Consider the following 26,264-nt stretch of genomic DNA (forward strand, 5'->3'; position numbering starts at 1 on the left):
TAGTTCGCATTAAACACCTCCACCCTCCGTCGGTGTGGGGCTCATGTTGGCTATGCCCCAGCCCCTGAAGGATTCAAGCTGATTTCTTGCAGCAGCTGGGCACTGTAACAGCTCCAGAGCTGCTCTGTAAGGCAAGTAAAAGGGTGTGGGCCCTGCAGCACTACCTGTAGTTTGCATTGTGCATTGGAAGGCACAAAGTAAGCAGACGGGAGGAGAAGTCAGGATAGTGCACAAGGGTATAGACGGGAGGGGCTCAAGAAAAAAGAAGTGGAAACAGACAGCAAACTAGGCTTCCAATGCACAATGCAAACTACAGGTAGTGCTGCAGGGCCCACACCCTTTTACTTGCCTTACAGAGCAGCTCTGGAGCTGTTTAATCACTAAATTGGATTTTTCTGCCAGCATAATTTTTCTCTTACGTCCTAGAGGATGCTGGGGACTCCGTAAGGACCATGGGGGATAGACGGGCTCCGCAGGAGACATGGGCACTTTAAGAAAGACTTTAGATCTGGGTGTGCACTGGCTCCTCCCTTTATGCCCCTCCTCCAGACCTCAGTTTACTACTGTGCCCAGAGGAGACTGGGTGCTTTTCAGGGAGCTCTCCTGAGTTTCCTGACAGAAAGTATATTTGTTAGATTTTTTTATTTTCAGGGAGCCTGCTGGCAACAGACTCCCTGCATCGAGGGGCGGAGGGGAGAGATGCACACCTACTTCTGTGAGTTGATAGGCTCTGCTTCTTAGGCTACTGTACAGCATTAGCTCCAGAGGGATCGGTACGCAGGTCTCACCCTCGCCGTCCGTCCCAGAGCCACGCCGCCGTCCCCCTCGCAGAGCCGGAAGATAGAAGCCGGGTGAGTATGAGAAGAAAAGAAGACTTCAGAGGCGGCGGAAGACTTCATGATCTTCACTGAGGTAACGCACAGCAGTAAAGCTGTGCTCCATTGCTCCAATACACCTCACACACGGCAGTCAGTGTAAGGGTGAAGGGCGCAGGGGGGACGCCCTGGGCAGCAATATAGACCACTCTTTGGCAAAATAAATATATATGCAGCTAGGCACTGTATATATATATATAAGAGCCCCCGCCATTTTTTTACTATATTTGAGCGGGACAGAAGCCCATCGCTGAGGGGGTGGGGCTTCTCCCTCAGCACTCACCAGCGCCATTTTCTCCACAGCACCGCTGAGGGGAAGCTCCACGGACTCTCCCCTGCTTATACCACGGTAGAAAGAGGGTCTTAAAGAAGAGGGGGGCACATAATTAGGCGCATATATATATGGAAATACAGCGCTACTGGGTAAACATAAAATTATTGTGTTTTTTTCCTGGGTCATATAGCGCTGGGGTGTGTGCTGGCATACTCTCTCTCTCTGTCTCTCCAAAGGGCCTTGTTGGGGAACTGTCCTCAGATAAGATGATTCCCTGAGTGTATGGTGTGTCGGTACACGTGTGTCGACATGTCTGAGGTAGAAGGCTCTCCTAGAGAGGAGCAGGAGCAAATTAATGTGGTGTCTCCATCGACAACGCCGACACCTGACTGGATGGATATGTGGAATGTTTTAAGTGCTAATGTAAACTTATTACACAAGAGATTAGACAAAGCTGAAGCTAGGGAACAGTCAGGGAGTCAACCCATGCCTGTCCCTATGTCGCAGGGACCTTCGGGGTCTCAAAAGCGCCCACTATCCCAAATAGTTGACACAGATACCGACATAGTGTCGACTACGATGATGCAAAGTTACAGCCAAAATTGGCTAAATGTATTCGATATATGATTATTGCAATAAAAGATGTTTTGCACATCACAGAGTCCCCTGTCCCTGACACGAGGGTACACATGTATAAGGGAAAGAAACCTGAGATAACCTTTCCCCCCTCACATGAGTTGAACGAATTATGTGAAAAAGCTTGGGAATCTCCAGACAAAAAGCTGCAGATTCCCAAAAGGATTCTTATGGCGTATCCTTTCCCGCCAATGGACAGGATACGGTGGGAATCCTCCCCTAGGGTGGATAAAGCATTGACACGCTTATCCAAAAAGGTAGCGCTGCCATCCCAGGATACGGCTACCATCAGGGACCCTGCTGACCGCAAGCAGGAGGTTACCCTAAAGTCCATTTACACACATTCTGGTACCTTACTCAGACCGGTAATTGCGTCGGCCGGGGTTGTAGCGCAGTGGCAGCATGGACAGATACCTTATCAGCAGAGATTGAGACCCTAGATAAGGATGCTATGTTATTGACCATAGGGCATATAAAAGATGCTGTCCTATATATGAGAGATGCTCAAAGTGACATTAGTCTACTGGGTTCTAGAATAAACGCTATGTCGATTTCTGCTAGACGAGTCCTATGGACCCGGCAATGGACAGGTGATGCCGACTCAAAAAGGCATATGGAGGTTTTACCTTACAGGGGTGAGGAATTGTTTGGGGAAGGTCTCTCGGACCTAGTCTCCACAGCTACAGCTGGTAAATCAAATTTTTTGCCTTATATTCCCTCACAGCCTAAGAAAGCACCACATTATCAAATGCAGTCCTTTCGATCACAGAGAAACAAGAAAGTACGAGGTGCGTCCTTTCTTGCCAGAGGTAAGGGCAGAGGGAAGAAGCTGCACAACACAGCTAGTTCCCAGGAACAGAAGTCCTCCCCGGCCTCTACAAAATCCACCGCATGACGCTGGGGCTCCGCTAAAGGAGTCCGCCCAGTTGGGGGCACGTCTTCGAGTTTTCAGCCACATCTGGGTTCATTCGCAGGTGGATCCCTAGGCAATAGAAATTGTTTCTCAGGGTTACAAGCTGAAATTCGAAGAGGTGCCTCCTCGCCAGTTTTTCAAATCGGCCCTACCATCTTCTCCCCAGGAAAGGGAGATAGTGTTAAATGCAATTCACAAATTGTATCTTCAACATATGCCGCTGTTCGGGCACCCCCCTGTCAAGTGAAAGAGATCCAACTGAGGCAGCACAAGGGAACTCTCGAAAGAAGAACAAGGCTAGAGGAAGATCTGAGACAAAGAAATCAGACTTTTTCCAGAGCTGACCAGAGGAAAGCACAAACACAGTCCCCCACTACCACAAATAATGCAGTCGAGTTTCCCACATTTGGGGAAATCACAGGGGTCAGCATACCCAGAATGCAATGAATGAACCTCACCCTGGGAGAAAAATCTTCATGACCATGGTATCGCCTATGCAAAATAAGTATGATTTGGGATAGGGCTGGGGAGGGCCGCTGCTCAGGCACATCTCTGTCAAGTAAAGGAGATTCAACTGAGGCAGCACAAGGGAACTCTCATCTGGGGACAACAACTGCAGGGAGAACACATATTTTCAGATGAACATGTGAGGGCAGAAGGCTGCCTAATGCTGAAGCACCCCCAAACAACAAACCAAATGCAACAACTAGTGCAAGCATTCCTGGGGGAAGGCCTGCAGCAGATGGATTTGCATATGGTGATGTCATCCAAGCAGTGGGTCAAAGTTGGCTTCAACCCTCGTCTGCATATGAAAAGAGAAAAGGGGCGTGCAGGGCATGGCGGCCTTTTGCAGCGCTTGGATGACCCCTAGTTCACATTACACACCTCCACCCTCCTTCGGTGTGGGGCTCATGTTGGCTATGCCCCAGCCCCTGAAGCATTCAAGCTGATTTCTTGCAGCAGCTGGGCACTGTAACTGCTCCAGAGCTACTCTGTAAGGCAAGTAAAAGGGTGTGGGCCCTGCAGCACTACCTGTAGTTCGCATTGTGCGTTGGAAGGCACGAAGTAAGCAGACGGGAGAAGTCAGGATAGTGCGCAAGGGCATAGAAGGGAGCGGCTCAAGAAAAGAGAAGTGGAAACAGACAGCAAACTAGGCTGTAGAGAGACCTGAGACAAAGAGATCTGAATTATACGAGAGCCGACGAGGGGAAACACAAATTATGCAGTCAAGTTTCCCACATTTGGGGAAATCGCAGGAGCAGCACACCCAGAGTGCAATGGTTGAGCCTTGCCCTGGGAGAAGCACCTTCATGATCATAGTATCTCACCTGGCAGGTAAGTAGGAGTTGGGCTAGAGCTGGGGAGGGTCGCTGCTCGGGTTCCCCCCTGTGAAGTGAAGGAGATCCAACTGAGGCAGCACCAGGGAACTCTCGAAAGAAGAACAAGGCTAGAGGAAGATCTGAGACAAAGAAATCTGACTTTTACCAGAGCTGACCAGAGGAAAGCACAAACACAGTCCCCCACTACCACAAATAATGCAGTCGAGTTTCCCACATTTGGGAAAATCACAGGGGTCAGCATACCCAGAATGCAATGAATGAACCTCACCCTGGGAGAACAATCTTCATGACCATGGTATCTCCTATGCAAAATAAGTATGATTTGGGATAGGGCTGGTGAGGGCCGCTGCTCAGGCACATCTCTGTCAAGTAAAGGAGATTCAACTGAGGCAGCACAAGGGAACTCTCATCTGGGGACAACAACTGCAGGGAGACCACATCTTTTCAGATGAACATGGGAGGGCGGAAGGCTGCCTAATACTGAAGCACCATCAAATATCAAACCATATGCAACAACTAGTACAAGCACTCCTGGGGGAAGGTCTGCAGCAGACGGATTTGCATACGGTGATGTTATCCAAGCAGTGGGCCAAAGTTGACTGGAACCCTCATCTGCATATGAAAAGAGAAAAGGGGCATGCAGGGCATGGCGGCCTTTTGCAGTGCTTGGATGACCCCTAGTTCGCATTAAACACCCCCACCCTCCTTTGGTGTGGGGCTCATGTTGGCCATGCCCCATCCCCTGAAGCATTCAAGCTGATTTCTTGCAGCAGCTGGGCACTGTAACAGCTCCAGAGCTGTTCTGTAAGGCAAGAAAAAGGGTGTGGGCCCTGCAGCACCACCTGTTGTTCGCATTGTGCGTTGGAAGGCACAAATTAAGCAGACGGGAGGAGAAGTCAGGATAGTGCGTAAGGGCATACTTTTCTCTTAGTCCGGGGGCAAGGCTTCAAAATGGGGTCTGCAACGGAGGAGACACAGGGGGCGTGGTCACAGCAGCTTTTCTCTACAGCCTGCACCAGCAGGAGCCTACACCATTTTTTATGATCACGCTGAACTGCAGTGCGACTGCAATTACAGCATGGTCAAGAAGGGAGGCGTCATGCTGGGTGGCCATGCCCTGTCACTGTGCAGGAGCCAGCACAGCTCACACACTAGTCCCCGGGTGCAGCCCCCAACCCCCGGGACACCCGGAGCAACAAAATGTAGATTCAGGCCACCAGGCCACGCCCCTACCTATGAAACCATGCCTCCTTTTTACCATTGCGCTGTTTATCTGCGCGCACTGCATTACAATCTCCCTCGCCACCTCTCTGGGTGTCACCAGTGATAGTGACACCTCTGCCATGCTTGTAGCAGCTGGTCCTAAGATCTACGCCTCAAGCCCTGAGTGTTTGCCCTTGTGACTTGTTGATCATCATAGCGAAGCAGATGCTTACAGAAAACTGCAGGGGCTTAGATTGAAAATAAAAAAATTGATGGGTATAAGGTAGAGAGGAGCGGGTTCGGTTCTCCGAGAACCGAATTCCCCACGAACTCCACGTGGTTTACACTGGTCCGAGGCAGGCTCGGTTGTTCCCGCCTGACTCGGAAAACCTGAACAAGGGAAAATGTCATCATCCCGCTGTCGGATTCTTGCGAGATTCGGATTCCATATAAAGAGCTGCGCGTTGCTGCCATTTTTACTCGTGCATTGAAGAGAGAGCGGAGAGGACGTGGCTATGTTCTCTCAGTGGAAATCTCAATATCAGTGCTCAGTATCAGTGGTTACTTATTGCTGCTCAGTAATACTAGTAGTGTGTCTCTCCTGCTCAGTGTCAGTTCTCAGTAGTATCCTCATCAGTGCTCAGTATCACTGCTCATTGTCTTGTGCTGCATTGTGGTGCTCAGCATACTACAGTACATTACTAATAGTCCAGTGCTGCATCTTGCTGCTCAGTGTCAGTTCTAGTATCCTCATCAGTGCTCACTATCACTGCTCATTGCATTGTGGTGTTCTGTATACTACAGTAACATAGTAATATAGTATATATAGAGGAGCGGGTTCGGTTCTCCGAGAACCGAATTCCCTACGAACTCCACGTGGTTTACACTGGTCCGAGGCAGGCTCGGTTGTTCCCGCCTGACTCGGAAAACCTGAACAAGGGAAAATGTCATCATCCCGCTGTCGGATTCTCGCGAGATTCGGATTCCATATAAAGAGCTGCGCGTTGCCGCCATTTTTACTCGTGCATTGAAGAGAGAGCGGAGAGGACGTGGCTATGTTCTCTCAGTGGAAATCTCAATATCAGTGCCCAGTATCAGTGGTTACTTATTGCTGCTCAGTAATACTAGTAGTGTGTCTCTCCTGCTCAGTGTCAGTTCTCAGTAGTATCCTCATCAGTGCTCAGTATCACTGCTCATTGTCTTGTGCTGCATTGTGGTGCTCAGCATACAACAGTACATTACTAATAGTCCAGTGCTGCATCTTGCTGCTCATGTTGGCTATGCCCCAGCCCCTGAAGCATTCAAGCTGATTTCTTGCAGCAGCTGGGCACTGTAACAGCTCCAGAGCTGCTCTGTAAGGCAAGTAAAAGGGTGTTGGCCCTGCAGCACTACCTGTAGTTTGCATTGTGCGTTGGAAGGCACAAAGTAAGCAGACAGGAGAAGTCAGGAGAGTGCACAAGGGCATAGAAGGCAGGGGCTCAAGAAAAGAGAAGTGGAAACAGACAGCAAACTAGGCTGGAGAGAGACCTGAGACAAAGAGATCTGAATTATACGAGTAGCCGACCAGAGGAAACACAAATTATGCAGTCAAGTGTCCCACATTTGGGGAAATCGTAGGAGCAGCACACCCAGAGTGCAATGGGTGAGCCTTGCCCTGGGAGAAGCACCTTCCTGATCATAGTATCTCACTTGGCAGGTAAGTAGGAGTTGGGCTTGAGCTGGGGAGGGTCGCTGCTCGGGCACCCCCCTGTCAAGTGAAGGAGATCCAACTGAGGCAGCACAAGGAAACTCTCGAAAAAAGAACAAGGCTAGAGGAAGATCTGAGACAAAGAAATCTGACTTTTACCAGAGCTGACCAGAGGAAAGCACAAACACAGTCCCCCACTACCACAAATAATGCAGTCGAGTTTCCCACATTTGGGGAAATCACAGGGGTCAGCATACCCAGAATGCAATGAATGAACCTCACCCTGGGAGAACAATCTTCATGACCATGGTATCTCCTATGCAAAATAAGTATGATTTGGGATAGGGCTGGGGAGGGCCGCTGCTCAGGCACATCTCTGTCAAGTTAAGGAGATTCAACTGAGGCAGCACAAGGGAACTCTCATCTGGGGACAACAACTGCAGGGAGAACACATATTTTCAGATGAACATGGGAGAGCAGAAGGCTGCCTAATACTGAAGCACCCCAAACAACAAACCAAATGCAACAACTAGTACAAGCATTCCTGGGGGAAGGTCTGCAGAAGACGGATTTGCATACGGTGATGTTATCCAAGCAGTGGGCCAAAGTTGACTGGAACCCTCATCTGCATATGAAAAGAGAAAAGGGGCATGCAGGGCATGGCGGCCTTTTGCAGTGCTTGGATGACCCCTAGTTCGCATTAAACACCTCCCCCCTCCAGGTAGTGCTGCAGGGCCCACACCCTTTTACTTGCCTTACAGAGCAGCTCTGGAGCTGTTACAGTGCCCAGCTGCTGCAAGAAATCAGCTTGAATCCTTCAGGGGCTGGGGCATAGCCAACATGAGCCCCACACCGACGGAGGGTGGAGGTGTTTAATGCGAACTAGGGGTCATCCAAGTGCCGCAAAAGGCCGCCATGCCCTGCACGCCCCTTTTCTCTTTTCATATGCAGACGAGGGTTGAAGCCAACTTTGACCCACTGCTTGGATGACATCGCCATATGCAAATCCATCTGCTGCAGGCCTTCCCCCAGGAATACTTGCACTAGTTGTTGCATTTGGTTTGTTGTTTGAGGGTGCTTCAGTATTAGGCAGCCTTCTGCCCTCCCATGTTCATCTGAAAATATGTGTTCTCCCTGCAGTTGTTGTCCCCAGATGAGAGTTCCCTTGTGCTGCCTCAGTTGAATCTCCTTTACTTGACAGAGATGTGCCTGAGCAGCGGCCCTCCCCAGCCCTATCCCAAATCATACTTATTTTGCATAGGAGATACCATGGTCATGAAGACTGTTCTCCCAGGGTGCGGTTCATTCATTGCATTCTGGGTATGCTGACCCCTGTGATTTCCCCAAATGTGGGAAACTCGACTGCATTATTTAATGCGAACTAGGGGTCATCCAAGCACCGCAAAAGGCCGCCATGCCCTGCATACCCCTTTTCTCTTTTCATAAGCAGACGAGGTTTGAAGCCAACTTTGACCCACTGCTTGGATGACATCACTTGCTGCCTTTCCAATGAAGCAAGTTTAATTTAATAATAGGTGAAAAACCATCCCTACAAAGGTGTTAATCAGATACTTGGCTTTGTGGACACTTTTCAGAGCACAAATTTGTTAGCATAAAAATAAAGCCAGAAAATGAAGAGCTGTTTAATCACTCAATTGGATTTTTCTGCCAGCATATTTCTTTTTCTCTGCAACCCACTGCTAAATTGTGCTTCCTAGCTGTTTTTATAAAATCACTGAATCAAATCTAACTCTGATTACATCAGAGAAGGCCAGGTACCCTACACCATAACAGGGGGTTTGAAATTTTGACTTGTCTACTTAAAGATCACCAAAATCTGATAACAAGGTCAATTAAGTCCCTGGGTGGGATTGAACCACCAACCTTTTGGTTAACAGCCTTACACACTAACTGATTGCGCCACAGCGACACTTTGCAGAAGTACATACTGACAAAGGCTAATAAGCATTCATCTAGAACGATTCCTAGAAACATTTTAAAAAGTCAATAATGTGGAGAGTTTTTGTAAGATGTTTCTTCCATCAACCAATGAAGAAACACATTGGTACTTTCGCATGATGAGTGAGTGCTTCAGGATCTCTTGCACTTACATGTGCAGCAGAGTACTGCAATGGAAGCATGCTGGGCCCATAACCCAGAGGTAGGCAGATTGAAACTATCCTTTGCTATATGCATTTTTTTTTTGTTCATTAAAGTAATCCAAAACTGGGATTGATATTTTAGCTTTTATTTTTACTTAAAGTACAATAACTTTTACCATTTTAATTTGTTTTAATAGTATATTGACAGTATTGTTTTCTTTCAAAAATCCTATTAATTTTCTTTACCCGATTATTAAAATGGTAATTGACAAAAACAAACTACATTGTCACCAGAAGAGCAATACAAAATGTACAAGTGATATATTAAAATCATCTTTCCAGCTTGAATTTCAATGATGCATTGGGGCAACGATTTTGTGAGAAACATCTTCACCCTTAAATAAAGATTTTCTTAATTCCTTACCTGTGTGCTAATTAGATATCACCTTGTTTTCACATTAAACAGACTTCCACATGAGAAAGCAGCAAGGATGCAGTGGCGTTAATGTTTCCTGGTGTCAACCTGTATTATTTCAGTAGATATTGAAATGAGGATGCATCTTGCTGCCTTTCCAATGAAGCAAGTTTAATTTAGTAATAGGTGAAAAACCATCCCTACAAATATGTTAATCAGATACTTGGCTTTGTGGACACTTTTCAGAGAACAAATTCGTTAGCATAAAAATAAAGCCAGAAAATGAAGAGCTGTTTAATCACTCAATTGGATTTTTCTGCCAGCATATTTCTTTTTCTCTGCAACCCACTGCTAAATTGTGCTTCCTAGCTGTTTTTTTTATAAAATCACTGATTCAAATCTAACTCTGATTACATCAGAGTAGGCCAGGTACCCTACACCATAAGAAGGGGGTTTGAAATTTTGACTTGTCTACTTAAAGATCACCAAAATCTGATAACAAGGTCAATTACATCCCTGCGTGGGATTGAACCACCAACCCTGTGATTAATAACCAAACACACCAACAGATTGCGCCACAGAGACACTTTACAAACGTACATACTGACAAAGGCTAATAAGCATTCATCTAGAACGTTTCCTAGAAAAACTTTAAAAAGTCAATAATCTGGAGAGTTTTTGTAAGATGTTTCTTCCATCAACCAACGAAGAAACACATTGGTACTTTCCCATGATGAGTGAGTGCTTCAGGATCTCTTGCACTTACATGTGCAGCAGAGTACTGCAATGGAAAAATGCTGGGCCCATAACCCAGAGGTAGGCAGATTGAAACTATCCTCTGCTATATGCATTTTTTTTTTGTTAATTAAAGTAATCCAAAACTGGGATTGATATTTTTGCTCTTTTATTTTTACTTAAAGTGCAATAACTTTTACCTTTTTAATTTGTTTTAATAGTATATTGACAGTATTGTTTTCTTTCAAAAATCCACTTAATTTTCTTTACCCTATTATTAAAATGGTAATTGACAAAAACAAACTACATTGTCACCAGAAGAGCAATACAAAATGTACAAGTGATATATTAAAATCATCTTTCCAGCTTGAATTTCAATGATGCATTGGGGTAACGATTTTGTGAGAAACACCTTCACCCTTGAATAAAGATTTTCTTAATTCCTTACCTGTGTGCTAATTAGATATCACCTTGTTTTCACATTAAACAGACTTCAACATGCGAAAGCAGCAAGGATGCAGTGGCGTTAATGTTTCCTGGTGTCAACCTGTATTATTTCAGTAGACATTGAAATGAGGATGCATCTTGCTGCCTTTCCAATGAAGCAAGTTTAATTTAGTAATAGGTGAAAAACCATCCCTACAAAGGTGTTAATCAGAGACTTGGCTTTGTGGACACTTTTCAGAGAACAAATTTGTTAGCATAAAAATAAAGCCAGAAAATGAAGAGCTGTTTAATCACTCAATTGGATTTTTTTGCCAGCATATTTCTTTTTCTCTGCAACCCACTGCTAAATTGTGCTTCCTAGCTGTTTTTATAAAATCACTGAATCAAATCTAACTCTGATTACATCAGAGAAGGCCAGGTACCCTACACCATAACAGGGGGTTTGAAATTTTGACTTGTCTACTTAAAGATCACCAAAATCTGATAACAAGGTCAATTACGTCCCTGGGTGGGATTGAACCACCAACCTTTTGGTGAATAACCATACACACTAACTGATTGCGCCACAGCGACACTTTGCAAAAGTACATACTGACAAAGGCTAATAAGCATTCATCTAGAACGCTTCCTAGAAACATTTTAAAAAGTCAATAATGTGGAGAGTTTTTGTAAGATGTTTCTTCCATCAACCAATGAAGAAACACATTGGTACTTTCCCATGATAAGTGAGTGCTTCAGGACCTCTTGCACTTACATGTGCAGCAGAGTACTGTAATGGAAGCATGCTGGGTCCATAACCCAGAGGTAGGCAGATTGAAACTATCCTCTGCTATATGCATTTTTTTTTGTTAATTAAAGTAATCCAAAACTGGGATTGATATTTTTGTTCTTTTATTTTTACTTAAAGTACAATAACTTTTACCATTTTAATTTGTTTTAATAGTATATTGACAGTATTGTTTTCTTTCAAAAATCCAATTAATTTTCTTTACCCGATTATTAAAATGGTAATTGACAAAAACAAACTACATTGTCACCAGAAGAGCAATACAAAATGTACAAGTGATATATTAAAATCATCTTTCCAGCTTGAATTTCAATGATGCATTGGGGCAACGATTTTGTGAGAAACATCTTCACCCTTAAATAAAGATTTTCTTAATTCCTTACCTGTGTGCTAATTAGATATCACCTTGTTTTCACATTAAACAGACTTCCACATGAGAAAGCAGCAAGTTTGCAGTGGCGTTAATGTTTCCTGGTGTCAACCTGTATTATTTCTGTAGATATTGAAATGAGGATGCATCTTGCTGCCTTTCCAATGAAGCAAGTTTAATTTAGTAATAGGTGAAAAACCATCCCTACAAAGGTGTTAATCAGAGACTTGGCTTTGTGGACACTTTTCACAGAACAAATTTGTTAGCATAAAAATAAAGCCAGAAAATGAAGAGCTGTTTAATCACTCAATTGGATTTTTTTGCCAGCATATTTCTTTTTCTCTGCAACCCACTGCTAAATTGTGCTTCCTAGCTGTTTTTTATAAAATCACTGAATCAAATCTAACTCTGATTACATCAGAGAAGGCCAGGTACCCTACACCATAAGAGGGGGTTTGAAATTTTTACTTGTCTACATAAAGATCACCAAAATCTGATAACAAGGTCAATTACGTCCCTGGGTGGGATTGAACCACCAACTTTTTGGTTAATAGCCTTACACACTAACTGATTGCGCCACAGCGACACTTTGCAAAAGCATATACTGAAAAAGGCTAATAAGCATTCATCTAGAACGTTTCCTAGAAACATTTTAAAAAGTCAATAATGTGGAGAGTTTTTGTAAGATGTTTCTTCCATCAACCAATGAAGAAACACATTGGTACTTTCCCATGATGAGTGAGTGCTTCAGGATCTCTTGCACTTACATGTGCAGCAGAGTACTGTAATGGAAGCATGCTGGGTCCATAACCCAGAGGTAGGCAGATTGAAACTATCCTCTGCTATATGCATTTTTTTTGTTAATTAAAGTAATCCAAAACTGGGATTGACATTTTTGCTCTTTTATTTTTACTTAAAGTACAATAACTTTTACCATTTTAATTTGTTTTAATAGTATATTGACAGTATTGTTTTCTTTCAAAAATTCACTTAATTTTCTTTTCTGTGTGCTAATTAGATAGCACCTTGTTTTCACATTAAATAGACTTCCACATGAGAAAGCAGCAAGGATGCAGTGGCGTTAATGTTTCCTGGTGGTAGTGGGGGACTGTGTTTGTGCTTTCCTCTGGTCAGCTCTGGTAAAAGTCAGATTTCTTTGTCTCAGATCTTCTTCTAGCCTTGTTCTTCTTTCGAGAGTTCCCTTGTGCTGCCTCAGTTGGATCTCCTTCACTTGACAGGGGCGTACCCGAGCAGCGACCCTCCCCAGCACTAGCCCAACTCCTACTTACCTGCCAGGTGAGATACTATGATCATGAAGGTGCTTCTCCCAGGGCAAGGCTCACCCATTGCACTCTGGGTGTGCTGCTCCTGCGATTTCCCCAAATGTGGGAAACTTGACTGCATAATTTGTGTTTCCCCTGGTCGGCTCTCGTATAATTCAGATCTCTTTGTCTCAGGTCTCTCTCCAGCCTAGTTTGCTGTCTGTTTCCACTTCTCTTTTCTTAAACCGCTCCCTTCTATGTCCTTGCGCACCTTAATTAAATCTAACTCTGATTACGTCAGAGAAGGCCAGGTACCCTACACCATAAGAGGGGGTTTGAAATTTTGACTTGTCTACTTAAAGATCACCAAAATCTGATCACAAGGTCAATTACATCACTGGGTGGGAACCTTTTGGTTAATAGCCCATGTAAGTGCAAGAGATCCTGAAGCACTCACTCATCATGGGAAAGTACCAATGTGTTTCTTACAAAAATTCTCCAGATTATTGACTTTTTAAAGTTTTTCTAGGAAACGTTCTAGATGAATGCTTATTAGCCTTTGTCAGTATGTACTTTTGCAAAGTGTCGCTGTGGCGCAATCAGTCAGTGTGTATGGCTATTAACCTAAAGGTTGGTGATTCAATCCCACCCAGGGACGTAATTGACCTTGTTATCAGATTTTGGTGATCTTTAAGTAGACAAGTCAAAATTTCAAACCCCCTCTTATGGTGTAGGGTACCCGGCCTTCTCTGATGTAATCAGAGTTAGATTTGATTAAGTGATTTTATAAAAAACAGCTAGGAAGCACAATTTAGCAGTGGGTTGCAGAGAAAAAAAATTATGCTGGCAGAAAAGTCCAATTGAGTGATTAAACAGCTCTTCATTTTCTGATTTTATGTTTATGCTAACAAATTTGCTCTCTGAAAAGTGTCCACAAAGCCAAGTCTCTGATTAACACCTTTGTAGGAATGATTATCCACCTATTACTGAATTAAACTTGCTTCATTGGAAAGGAAGCAAGATGCATCCTCATTTCAATGTCTACTGAAATAATACAGGTTGACACCAGGAAACATAAACGTCACTGCATCCTTGCTGCTTCCTCATGGGGAAGTCTGTTTAATGTGAAAACAAGGTGATATCTAATCAGCACACAGGTAAGGAATTAAGAAAATCTTTCTTTATGGGTGAAGATGTTTCTCACAAAATTGTTGCACCAAGGCATCATTGAAATTAAAGCTGGAAAGATGATTTTAATATATCACTTGTATATTTTGTACTGCTCTTCTGGTGACAATGTAGTTTGTTTTTGTCAATTACCATTTTAATAATAGGGTAAAGAAAATTAAGTGGATTTTTGAAAGAAAACAATACTGTCAATATACTATTAAAACAAATTAAAATGGTAAAAGTTATTGTACTTTAAGTAAAAATAAAAGAGCAAAAATATCAATCCCAGTTTTGGATTACTTTAATTAACAAAAAACAATGCATATAGCAGAGGATAGTTTCAATCTGCCTACCTCTGGGTTATGGACCCAGCATGCTTCCATTACAGTACTCTGCTGCACATGTAAGTGCAAGAGATCCTGAAGCACTCACTCATCATGGGAAAGTACCAATGTGTTTCTTCATTGGTTGATGGAAGAAACATCTTACAAAAACTCTCCAGATTATTGACTTTTTAAAGTTTTTCTAGGAAACGTTCTAGATGAATGCTTATTAGCCTTTGTCAGTATGTACTTTCGCAAAGTGTCTCTGAGGCACAAACAGTTAGCGTGTTCAGTTGTTAACCAAAAGGTTGGTGGTTCAATCCCACCTAGGGACGTAATTGACCTTGTTATCAGATTTTGGTGATCTTTAAGTAGACAAGTCAAAATTTCGAAAACCCCTGTTATGGTGTAGGGTACCTGGCCTTCTCTGATGTAATCAGAGTTAGATTTGATTAAGTGATTTTATAAAAAAAACAGCCACGAAGCACAATTTAGCAGTGGGTTGCAGAGAAAAAGAAATATGCTGGCAGAAAAATCCAATTGAGTGATTAAACAGCTCTTCATTTTCTGGCTTTATTTTTATGCTAACAAATTTGTGCTCTGAAAAGTGTCCACAAAGCCAAGTATCTTATTAACACCTTTGTAGGGATGGTTTTTCACCTATTATTAAATTAAACTTGCTTCATTGGAAAGGCAGCAAGTGATGTCATCCAAGCAGTGGGTCAAGGTTGGCTTCAAACCTCGTCTGCTTATGAAAAGAGAAAAGGGGTATGCAGGGCATGGCGGCCTTTTGCGGTGCTTGGATGACCCCTAGTTCGCATTAAATAATGCAGTCGAGTTTCCCACATTTGGGGAAATCACAGGGGTCAGCATACCCAGAATGCAATGAATGAACCGCACCCTGGGAGAACAGTCTTCATGACCATGGTATCTCCTATGCAAAATAAGTATGATTTGGGATAGGGCTGGGGAGGGCCGCTGCTCAGGCACATCTCTGTCAAGTAAAGGAGATTCAACTGAGGCAGCACAAGGGAACTCTCATCTGGGGACAACAACTGCAGGGAGAACACATATTTTCAGATGAACATGGGAGGGCAGAAGGCTGCCTAATACTGAAGCACCCCCAAACAACAAACCAAATGCAACAACTAGTGCAAGCATTCCTGGAGGAAGGCCTGCAGCAGATGGATTTGCATATGGCGATGTCATCCAAGCAGTGGGTCAAAGTTGGCTTCAACCCTCGTCTGCATATGAAAAGAGAAAAGGGGCGTGCAGGGCATGGCGGCCTTTTGCGGCACTTGGATGACCCCTAGTTCGCATTAAACACCTCCACCCTCTGTCGGTGTGGGGCTCATGTTGGCTATGCCCCAGCCCCTGAAGGATTCAAGCTGATTTCTTGCAGCAGCTGGGCACTGTAACAGCTCCAGAGCTGCTCTGTAAGGCAAGTAAAAGGGTGTGGGCCCTGCAGCACTACCTGTAGTTCGCATTGTGCAAGACCCCTAGTTCGCATTAAACACCCCCACCCTCCTTCGGTGTGGGGCTCATGTTGGCCATGCCCCAGCCCCTGAAGCATTCACGCTGATTTCTTGCAGCAGCTGGGCACTGTAACAGCTCAAGAGCTGCTCTGTAAGGCAAGTAAAAGGGTGTGGGCCCTGCAGCACTACCTGTAGTTTGCATTGTGCATTGGAAGGCACAAAGTAAGCAGACGGGAGGAGAAGTCAGGATAGTGCACAAGGGTATAGACGGGAGGGGATCAAGAAAAAAGAAGTGGAAACAGACAGCAAACTAGGCTTCCAATGCACAATGCAAACTACAGGTAGTGCTGCAGGGCCCACACCCTTTTACTTGCCTTACAGAGCAGCTCTGGAGCTGTTTAATCACTCAATTGGATTTTTCTGCCAGCATAATTTTTCTCTTACGTCCTAGAGGATGCTGGGGACTCCGTAAGGACCATGGGGGATAGACGGGCTCCGCAGGAGACATGGGCACTTTAAGAAAGACTTTAGATCTGGGTGTGCACTGGCTCCTCCCTCTATGCCCCTCCTCCAGACCTCAGTTTACTACTGTGCCCAGAGGAGACTGGGTGCTTTTCAGGGAAAAGTTTGCCTGCTGGCAACAGACTCCCTGCATCGAGGGGCGGAGGGGAGAGATGCACACCTACTTCTGTGAGTTGATAGGCTCTGCTTCTTAGGCTACTGTACAGCATTAGCTCCAGAGGGATCGGTACGCAGGTCTCACCCTCGCCGTCCGTCCCAGAGCCGCGCCGCCGTCCCCCTCGCAGAGCCGGAAGATAGAAGCCGGGTGAGTATGAGAAGAAAAGAAGACTTCAGAGGCGGCGGAAGACTTCATGATCTTCACTGAGGTAACGCACAGCAGTAAAGCTGTGCTCCATTGCTCCCATACACCTCACACACGGCAGTCAGTGTAAGGGTGAAGGGCGCAGGGGGGACGCCCTGGGCAGCAATATAGACCTCTCTTTGGCAAAATAAATATATATGCAGCTAGGCACTGTATATATATATAAGAGCCCCCGCCATTTTTTTATGGGGGGGGCTATTTGAGCGGGACAGAAGCCCGTCGCTGAGGGGGTGGGGCTTCTCCCTCAGCACTCCCCAGCGCCATTTTCTCCACAGCACCGCTGAGGGGAAGCTCCATGGACTCTCCCCTGCTTATACCACGGTAGAAAGAGGGTCTTAAAGAAGAGGGGGCACATAATTAGGCGCATATATATATGGAAATACAGCGCTACTGGGTAAACATAAAATGATTGTGTTTTTTTCCTGGGTCATATAGCGCTGGGGTGTGTGCTGGCATACTTTCTCTCTCTGTCTCTCCAAAGGGCCTTGTTGGGGAACTGTCCTCAGATAAGAGGATTCCCTGAGTGTATGGTGTGTCGGTACACGTGTGTCGACATGTCTGAGGTAGAAGGCTCTCCTAGAGAGGAGCAGGAGCAAATTAATGTGGTGTCTCCATCGACAACGCCGACACCTGACTGGATGGATATGTGGAATGTTTTAAGTGCTAATGTAAACTTATTACACAAGAGATTAGACAAAGCTGAAGCTAGGGAACAGTCAGGGAGTCAACCCATGCCTGTCCCTATGTCGCAGGGACCTTCGGGGTTTCAAAAGCGCCCACTATCCCAAATAGTTGACACAGATACCGACACAGATTCTGACTCCAGTGTCGACTACGATGATGCAAAGTTACAACCAAAATTGGCTAAATGTATTCGATATATGATTATTGCAATAAAAGATGTTTTGCACATCACAGAGTCCCCTGTCCCTGACACGAGGGTACACATGTATAAGGGAAAGAAACCTGAGATAACCTTTCCCCCCTCACATGAGTTGAACGAATTATGTGAAAAAGCTTGGGAATCTCCAGACAAAAAGCTGCAGATTCCCAAAAGGATTCTTATGGCGTATCCTTTCCCGCCAATGGACAGGATACGGTGGGAATCCTCCCCTAGGGTGGATAAAGCATTGACACGCTTATCCAAAAAGGTAGCGCTGCCATCCCAGGATACGGCTACCATCAGGGACCCTGCTGACCGCAAGCAGGAGGTTACCCTAAAGTCCATTTACACACATTCTGGTACCTTACTCAGACCGGCAATTGCGTCGGCCGAGGTTGTAGCGCGGTGGCAGCATGGACAGATACCTTATCAGCAGAGATTGAGACCCTAGATAAGGATGCTATGTTATTGACCATAGGGCATATAAAAGATGCTGTCCTATATATGAGAGATGCTCAAAGTGACATTAGTCTACTGGGTTCTAGAATAAACGCTATGTCGATTTCTGCTAGACGAGTCCTATGGACCCGGCAATGGACAGGTGATGCCGACTCAAAAAGGCATATGGAGGTTTTACCTTACAGGTGTGAGGAATTGTTTGGGGAAGGTCTCTCGGACCTTGTCTCCACAGCTACAGCTGGTAAATCAAATTTTTTGCCTTATATTCCCTCACAGCCTAAGAAAGCACCACATTATCAAATGCAGTCCTTTCGATCACAGAGAAACAAGAAAGTACGAGGTGCGTCCTTTCTTGCCAGAGGTAAGGGCAGAGGGAAGAAGCTGCACAACACAGCTAGTTCCCAGGAACAGAAGTCCTCCCCGGCCTCTACAAAATCCACCGCATGACGCTGGGGCTCCGCTAAAGGAGTCCGCCCAGTTGGGGGCACGTCTTCGTGTTTTCAGCCACATCTGGGTTCATTCGCAGGTGGATCCCTAGGCAATAGAAATTGTTTCTCAGGGTTACAAGCTGAAATTCGAAGAGGTGCCTCCTCGCCGGTTTTTCAAATCGGCCCTACCATCTTCTCCCCAGGAAAGGGAGATAGTGTTAAATGCAATTCACAAATTGTATCTTCAACAGGTGGTGGTCAAGGTTCCCCTGCTTCAACAAGGAAAGGGAAATTATTCGACCCTGTTTGTAGTCCCAAAACCGGACGGTTTGGTCAGACCCATATTAAATTTAAAATCCCTGAACCTATACTTGAAAAGGTTCAAGTTCAAGATGGAATCGCTAAGAGCGGTCATCGCCAGCCTAGAAGGGGGGGATTTTATGATATCTCTGGACATAAAGGATGCATACCTTCATGTACTCATTTATCCACCTCATCAGGCGTACCTAAGATTTGCGGTACAGTATTGTCATTACCAATTTCAGACGTTGCCGTTTGGTCTCTCCAGAATTTTCTCCGAGAATTTTCACCAAGGTAATGACGGAAATTATGGTGCTCCTGCGAAAGCAAGGTGTCACAATTATCCCGTACTTGAACGATCTCCTCATAAAAGCGAGATCAAGAGAGCAGTTGCTGAACAGCGTATAACTTTCATTGAAGGTGTTACAGCAAAACGGCTGGATTCTCAATATCCCGAAGTCGCAGTTGGTTCCTACGACTCGTCTGACTTTGCTTGGGCATTATTCTGGATACGGACCAGAAAAGGGTTTATCTTCCGATAGAAAAGGCCCAGGAACTCATGACTCTGGTCAGGAACCTATTGAAACCAAAACAGGTGTCAGTGCATCACTGCACTCGAGTCCTGGGAATGATGGTGGCATCATACGAGGCCATTCCCTTCGGCAGGTTCCATGCGAGGATCTTGCAATGGGACCTACTGGACAAGTGGTCCGGGTCACATCTACAGATTCATCAGTTGATCACCCTGTCCCCCAGGGCCAGGGTATCTCTCCTGTGGTGGCTGCAGAGTGATCACCTTCTAGAGGGCCGCAGGTTCGGCATTCAGGACTGGATCCTGGTGACCACGAACGCGAGCCTCCGAGGTTGGGGAGCAGCCACACAGGGAAGAAATTTCCAAGGTCTTTGGTCAAGTCAGGAGACTTGTCTTCACATCAACATCCTGGAGCTAAGGGCCATATACAACGCCCTATGTCAAGCGGAGACCTTACTTCGCGACCAACCAGTTCTGATCCAGTCAGACAACGTCACCGCAGTAGTTCATGTAAACCGCCAAGGCGGCACAAGGAGCAGAGTGGCGATGGCGGAAGCCACCAGAATTCTTCGCTGGGCGGAGAATCATGTAAGCGCACTGTCAGCAGTGTTCATTCCGGGAGTGGACAACTGGGAAGCAGACTTCCTCAGCAGACACGACCTACATCCAGGAGAGTGGGGACTCCATCAGGAAGTCTTCGCACAGATTGCAAGTCGGTGGGGACTGTTCCAGATAGACATGATGGCGTCCCGCCTCAACAAAAAGCTACAGAGGTATTGCACCAGGTCAAGAGACCCTCAGGCAGTAGCTGTTTAAACAGCTCTTCATTTTCTGATTTTATGTTTATGCTAACAAATTTGCTCTCTGAAAAGTGTCCACAAAGCCAAGTCTCTGATTAACACCTTTGTAGGAATGGTTTTTCACCTATTACTGAATTAAACTTGCTTCATTGGAAAGGCAGCAAGATACATCCTCATTTCAATGTCTACTGAAATAATACAGGTTGACACCAGGAAACATAAACGCCACTGCATCCTTGCTGCTTTCGCATGTGGAAGTCTGTTTAATGTGAAAACAAGGTGATATCTAATTAGCACACAGGTAAGGAATTAAGAAAATCTTTATTTAAGGGTGAAGGTGTTTCTCACAAAATCGTTGCCCCAATGCATCATTGAAATTCAAGCTGGAAAGATGATTTTAATATATCACTTGTACATTTTGTATTGCTCTTCTGGTGACAATGTAGTTTGTTTTTGTCAATTACCATTTTAATAATAGGGTAAAGAAAATTAAGTGGATTTTTGAAAGAAAACAATACTGTCAATATACTATTAAAACAAATTAAAATGGTAAAAGTTATTGTACTTTAAGTAAAAATAAAAGAGCAAAAATATCAATCCCAGTTTTGGATTACTTTAATTAACAAAAAAAAATGCATATAGCAGAGGATAGTTTCAATCTGCCTACCTCTGGGTTATGGGCCCAGCATGTTTCCATTGCAGTACTCTGCTGCACATGTAAGTGCAAGAGATCCTGAAGCACTCACTCATCATGGGAAAGTACCAATGTGTTTCTTCGTTGGTTGATGGAAGAAACATCTTACAAAAACTCTCCAGATTATTGACTTTTTAAAGTTTTTCTAGGAAACGTTCTAGATGAATGCTTATTAGCCTTTGTCAGTATGTATGTTTGTAAAGTGTCTCTGTGGCGCAATCGGTTAGTGTGTTTGGTTATTAATCAAAGGGTTGGTGGTTCAATCCCACCCAACGATGTAATTGACCTTGTTATCAGATTTTGGTGATCTTTAAGTAGACAAGTCAAAATTTCAAACCCCCTTCTTATGGTGTAGGGTACCTGGCCTACTCTGATGTAATCAGAGTTAGATTTGAATCAGTGATTTTATAAAAAAACAGCTAGGAAGCACAATTTAGCAGTGGGTTGCAGAGAAAAAGAAATATGCTGGCAGAAAAATCCAATTGAGTGATTAAACAGCTCTTCATTTTCTGGCTTTATTTTTATGCTAACTAATTTGTTCTCTGAAAAGTGTCCACAAAGCCAAGTATCTGATTAACATATTTGTAGGGATGGTTTTTCACCTATTACTAAATTAAACTTGCTTCATTGGAAAGGCAGCAAGATGCATCCTCATTTCAATATCTACTGAAATAATACAGGTTGACACCAGGAAACATTAACGCCACTGCATCCTTGCTGCTTTCTCATGTGGAAGTCTGTTTAATGTGAAAACAAGGTGATATCTAATTAGCACACAGGTAAGGAATAAAGAAAATCTTTATTTAAGGGTGAAGATGTTTCTCACAAAATCGTTGCCCCAATGCATCATTGAAATTCAAGCTGGAAAGATGATTTTAATATATCACTTGTACATTTTGTATTGCTCTTCTGGTGACAATGTAGTTTGTTTTTGTCAATTACCATTTTAATAATCGGGTAAAGAAAATTAAGTGGATTTTTGAAAGAAAACAACACTGTCAATATACTATTAAAACAAATTAAAATGGTAAAAGTTATTGTACTTTAAGTAAAAATAAAAGCTAAAATATCAATCCCAGTTTTGGATTACTTTAATGAACAAAAAAAAAATGCATATAGCAAAGGATAGTTTCAATCTGCCTACCTCTGGGTTATGGGCCCAGCATGCTTCCATTGCAGTACTCTGCTGCACATGTAAGTGCAAGAGATCCTGAAGCACTCACTCATCATGGGAAAGTACCAATGTGTTTCTTCATTGGTTGCTGGAAGAAACATCTTACAAAAACTCTCCAGATTATTGACTTTTTAAAGTTTTTCTAGGAAACGTTCTAGATGAATGCTTATTAGTCTTTGTCAGTATGTACTTTTTGCAAAGTGTCTCTGTGGCGCAATCGGTTAGTGTGTTCAGCTATTAATCAAAAGGTTGGTGGTTCAATCCCATCCAGGGACGTAATTGACCTTGTCATCAAATTTTGGTAATATTTAAGTAGACAAGTCATATAGCAGAGGATAGTTTCAATCTGCCTACCTCTGGGTTATGGACCCAGCATGCTTCCATTACAGTACTCTGCTGCACATGTAAGTGCAAGAGATCCTGAAGCACTCACTCATCATGCGAAAGTACCAATGTGTTTCTTCATTGGTTGCTGGAAGAAACATCTTACAAAAACTCTCCAGATTATTGACTTTTTAAAGTTTTTCTAGGAATCGTTCTAGATGAATGCTTATTAGCCTTTGTCAGTATGTACTTTTGCAAAGTTTCGCTGTGGCGCAATCAGTTAGTGTATACGGCTATTAACCAAAAGGTTGGTGGTTCAATCCCACCCAGGGACGTAATTGAACTTGTAATCAGATTTTGTTGATCTTTAAGTAGACAAGTCAAAATTTCGAAAACCCCTGTTATGGTGTAGGGTACCTGGCCTTCTCTGATGTAATCAGAGTTAGATTTGATTCATACTGTTAACTGGGTAGTATATCACAAGTTATACGGTGTGATTGGTGTGGCTGGTATGAATCTTGACCTTGGATTAACAAAAATCCTTTCCTCGAACTGTCTGTCTCCTCTGGGCACAGTTTCTCTAACTGAGGTATGGAGGAGGGGCATAGAGGGAGGAGCCAGTGCACACCCAGATCTAAAGTCTTTCTTAAAGTGCCCATGTCTGCTGCGGAGCCCGTCTATCCCCCATGGTCCTTACGGAGTCCCCATCATCCTCTACGGACTACGAGAAAAAAAAATTACCGGTAGGTTTAAAATGTTATTTTTTTCTCTGCAACCCACTGCTAAATTGTGCTTCCTAGCTGTTTTTTATAAAATCACTTAATTAAATCTAACTCTGATTACGTCAGAGAAGGCCAGGTACCCTACACCATAAGAGGGGGTTTGAAATTTTGACTTGTCTACTTAAAGATCACCAAAATCTGATGACAAGGTCAATTACATCTCTGGGTGGGATTGAACCACCAACCTTTTGGTTAATAGCCCATGTAAGTGCAAGAAATCCTGAAGCACTCACTCATCATGGGAAAGTACCAATGTGTTTCTTACAAAAATTCTCCAGATTATTGACTTTTTAAAGTTTTTCTAGGAAACGTTCTAGATGAATGATTATTAGCCTTTGTCAGTATTGACTTTTGCAAGGTGTCTCTGTGGCGCAATCGGTTAGCATGTTTGGCTATTAACCAAAAGGTTGGTGGTTCAATCCCACCCAGGGATGTAATTGACCTTGTAATCAGATTTTGGTGATCTTTAAGTAGACAAGTCAAAATTTCAAAAACCCCCCTTATGGTGTAGGGTACCTGGCCTTCTCTGATGTAATCAGAGTTAGATTTGATTAAGTGATTTTATAAAAAAACAGCTAGGAAGCACAATTTAGCAGTGGGTTGCAGAGAAAAAAAATATGCTGGCAGAAAAGTCCAATTGAGTGATTAAACAGCTCTTCATTTTCTGATTTTATGTTTATGCTAACAAATTTGCTCTCTGAAAAGTGTCCACAAAGCCAAGTCTCTGATTAACACCTTTGTAGGAATGGTTTTTCACCTATTACTGAAATAAACTTGCTTCATTGGAAAGGCATCAAAGATGCATCCTCATTTCAATGTCTACTGAAATAATACAGGTTGACACCAGGAAACGTCACTGCATCCTTGCTGCTTCCTCACGGGGAAGTCTGTTTAATGTGAAAACAAGGTGATATCTAATCAGCACACAGGTAAGGAATTAAGAAAATCTTTCTTTGTGGGTGAAGATGTTTCTCACAAATTGTTGTCCCAATGCATCATTGAAATTCAAGATGGAAGATGATTTTCATATATCACTTGTACATTTTGCATTGCTCTTCTGGTGACAATGTAGTTTGTTTTTGTCAATTACCATTTCAGTAATAGGGTAAAGAAAATTAAGTGGATTTTTTAAAGAAAACAATGCTGTCAATATACTATTAAAACAAATTAAAATGATAAAAGTTATTGTACTTTAAGTAAAAATAAAAGAGCCAAAATATCAATCCCAGTTTTTGATTACTTTAATTATAAAAAAAAAAATGCACATAGCAGAGGATAGTTTCGATCAATCGACCTCTGGGTTATGGGCCCAGCATGCTTCCATTGCACTACTCTGCTGCTCATGGAAGTGTAAGAGATCCTGAAGACTAAATTGATTAAAGGCCTAAAAGTACTGGACTATAAGGAAAGACTTACTAGGCTGAATATTTATACACTAGAAAAGAGGTGCCTAAGAGGAGATATTATTAATATCTTCAAATATGTAAAGATACATAACAAAGAGTTATCAGAGGAATTATTTATTAAAAGAACACGTGGTCACTCGCTGCGACTGGAGGAAAGTTCAGAACGCAATGGAGGAAAGGTTTCTTCACTGTTAGGGCAATCAGGATGTGGAATTCCCTGCCAGGGAAGGTGGTAATGGCGGACTCTGTAATTGGATTTAAAAAAGGAATGGATACATTTCTGAATGAAAAAGCTATCCAAGGTTATAATACTTAAAATATCAACATGGTTAATCCGGGGGTAACATGAGTTATAGTAGCTAACTAGTCATAAAACATTATTCAGCAAGTATGTAGAATCATCACAACTTAAAACAGGTTGAACACGATGGGCAATTTGCCTCTATTCAACCTCAAAAACTATGTTACTATATTACTATGTTATTGTAGTATACAGAACACCACAATGCAATGAGCAGTGATAGTGAGCACTGATGAGGATACTAGAACTGACACTGAGCAGCAAGATGCAGCACTGGACTATTAGTAATGTACTGTAGTATGCTGAGCACCACAATGCAGCACAAGACAATGAGCAGTGATACTGAGCACTGATGAGGATACTACTGAGAACTGACACTGAGCAGGAGAGACACACTACTAGTATTACTGAGCAGCAATAAGTAACCACTGATACTGAGCACTGATATTGAGATTTCCACTGAGAGAACATAGCCACGTCCTCTCCGCTCTCTCTTCAATGCACGAGTAAAAATGGCAGCAACGCGCAGCTCTTTATATGGAATCCGAATCTCGCGAGAATCCGACAGCGGGATGATGACATTTTCCCTTGTTCAGGTTTTCCGAGTCAGGCGGGAACAACCGAGCCTGCCTCGGACCAGTGTAAACCACGTGGAGTTCGTGGGGAATTCGGTTCTCGGAGAACCGAACCCGCTCCTCTCTACCTTATACCCATCAATTTTTTTATTTTCAATCTAAGCCCCTGCAGTTTTCTGTAAGCATCTGCTTCGCTATGATGATCAACAAGTCACAAGGGCAAACACTCAGGGTTTGAGGCGTAGATCTTAGGACCAGCTGCTACAAGCATGGCAGAGGTGTCACTATCACTGGTGACACACAGAGAGGTGGCGAGGGAGATTGTAATGCAGTGCGCGCAGATAAGCAGCGCAATGGTAAAAAGGAGGCATGGTTTCATAGGTAGGGGCGTGGCCTGGTGGCCTGAATCTACATTTTGTTGCTCCGGGTGTCCCGGGGGTTGGGGGCTGCACCCGGGGACTAGTGTGTGAGCGGTGCTGGCTCCTGCACAGTGACAGGGCATGGCCACCCAGCATGACGCCTCCCTTCTTGACCATGCTGTAATTGCAGTCGCACTGCAGTTCAGCGTGATCATAAAAAATGGTGTAGGCTCCTGCTGGTGCAGACTGTATGTGCGCGCAGGAAGCCGCCACCATTTTTGTGATCACAGCGGCTGAATGTGATGTCATACAGCCGCTGTGACCACGCCCCCTGTGTCTCCTCCGTTGCA

General features: G+C 43.8%; 5 non-coding genes and 3 pseudogenes across 5 annotated transcripts; 2 read left to right on the forward strand and 6 right to left on the reverse strand.

Annotated features, from left to right (window-relative positions):
* Positions 1–3,043: 3,043 nt before the first annotated feature.
* Positions 3,044–3,207, reverse strand: LOC135025257 (U1 spliceosomal RNA). The gene has a single exon (XR_010222041.1). It is a non-coding gene; the product is annotated as a U1 spliceosomal RNA (small nuclear RNA).
* A 698-nt stretch (positions 3,208–3,905) lies between these two features.
* Positions 3,906–4,041, reverse strand: LOC135025392 (U1 spliceosomal RNA; annotated as a pseudogene).
* A 152-nt stretch (positions 4,042–4,193) lies between these two features.
* LOC135025459 (U1 spliceosomal RNA) lies at positions 4,194–4,357 on the reverse strand. The gene has a single exon (XR_010222208.1). It is a non-coding gene; the product is annotated as a U1 spliceosomal RNA (small nuclear RNA).
* A 2,424-nt stretch (positions 4,358–6,781) lies between these two features.
* Positions 6,782–6,945, reverse strand: LOC135025383 (U1 spliceosomal RNA). Its single transcript, XR_010222164.1, has one exon. It is a non-coding gene; the product is annotated as a U1 spliceosomal RNA (small nuclear RNA).
* A 152-nt stretch (positions 6,946–7,097) lies between these two features.
* Positions 7,098–7,261, reverse strand: LOC135025294 (U1 spliceosomal RNA). Its single transcript, XR_010222077.1, has one exon. It is a non-coding gene; the product is annotated as a U1 spliceosomal RNA (small nuclear RNA).
* A 911-nt stretch (positions 7,262–8,172) lies between these two features.
* Positions 8,173–8,351, forward strand: LOC135025432 (U1 spliceosomal RNA; annotated as a pseudogene).
* A 4,714-nt stretch (positions 8,352–13,065) lies between these two features.
* Positions 13,066–13,228, forward strand: LOC135025347 (U1 spliceosomal RNA). The gene has a single exon (XR_010222129.1). It is a non-coding gene; the product is annotated as a U1 spliceosomal RNA (small nuclear RNA).
* A 2,083-nt stretch (positions 13,229–15,311) lies between these two features.
* Positions 15,312–15,490, reverse strand: LOC135025433 (U1 spliceosomal RNA; annotated as a pseudogene).
* Between the last annotated feature and the right edge of the window lie 10,774 nt (positions 15,491–26,264).

Source organism: Pseudophryne corroboree, unplaced genomic scaffold, assembly GCF_028390025.1.
Source record: "Pseudophryne corroboree isolate aPseCor3 unplaced genomic scaffold, aPseCor3.hap2 scaffold_415, whole genome shotgun sequence".
Taxonomy (NCBI): domain Eukaryota; kingdom Metazoa; phylum Chordata; class Amphibia; order Anura; family Myobatrachidae; genus Pseudophryne; species Pseudophryne corroboree.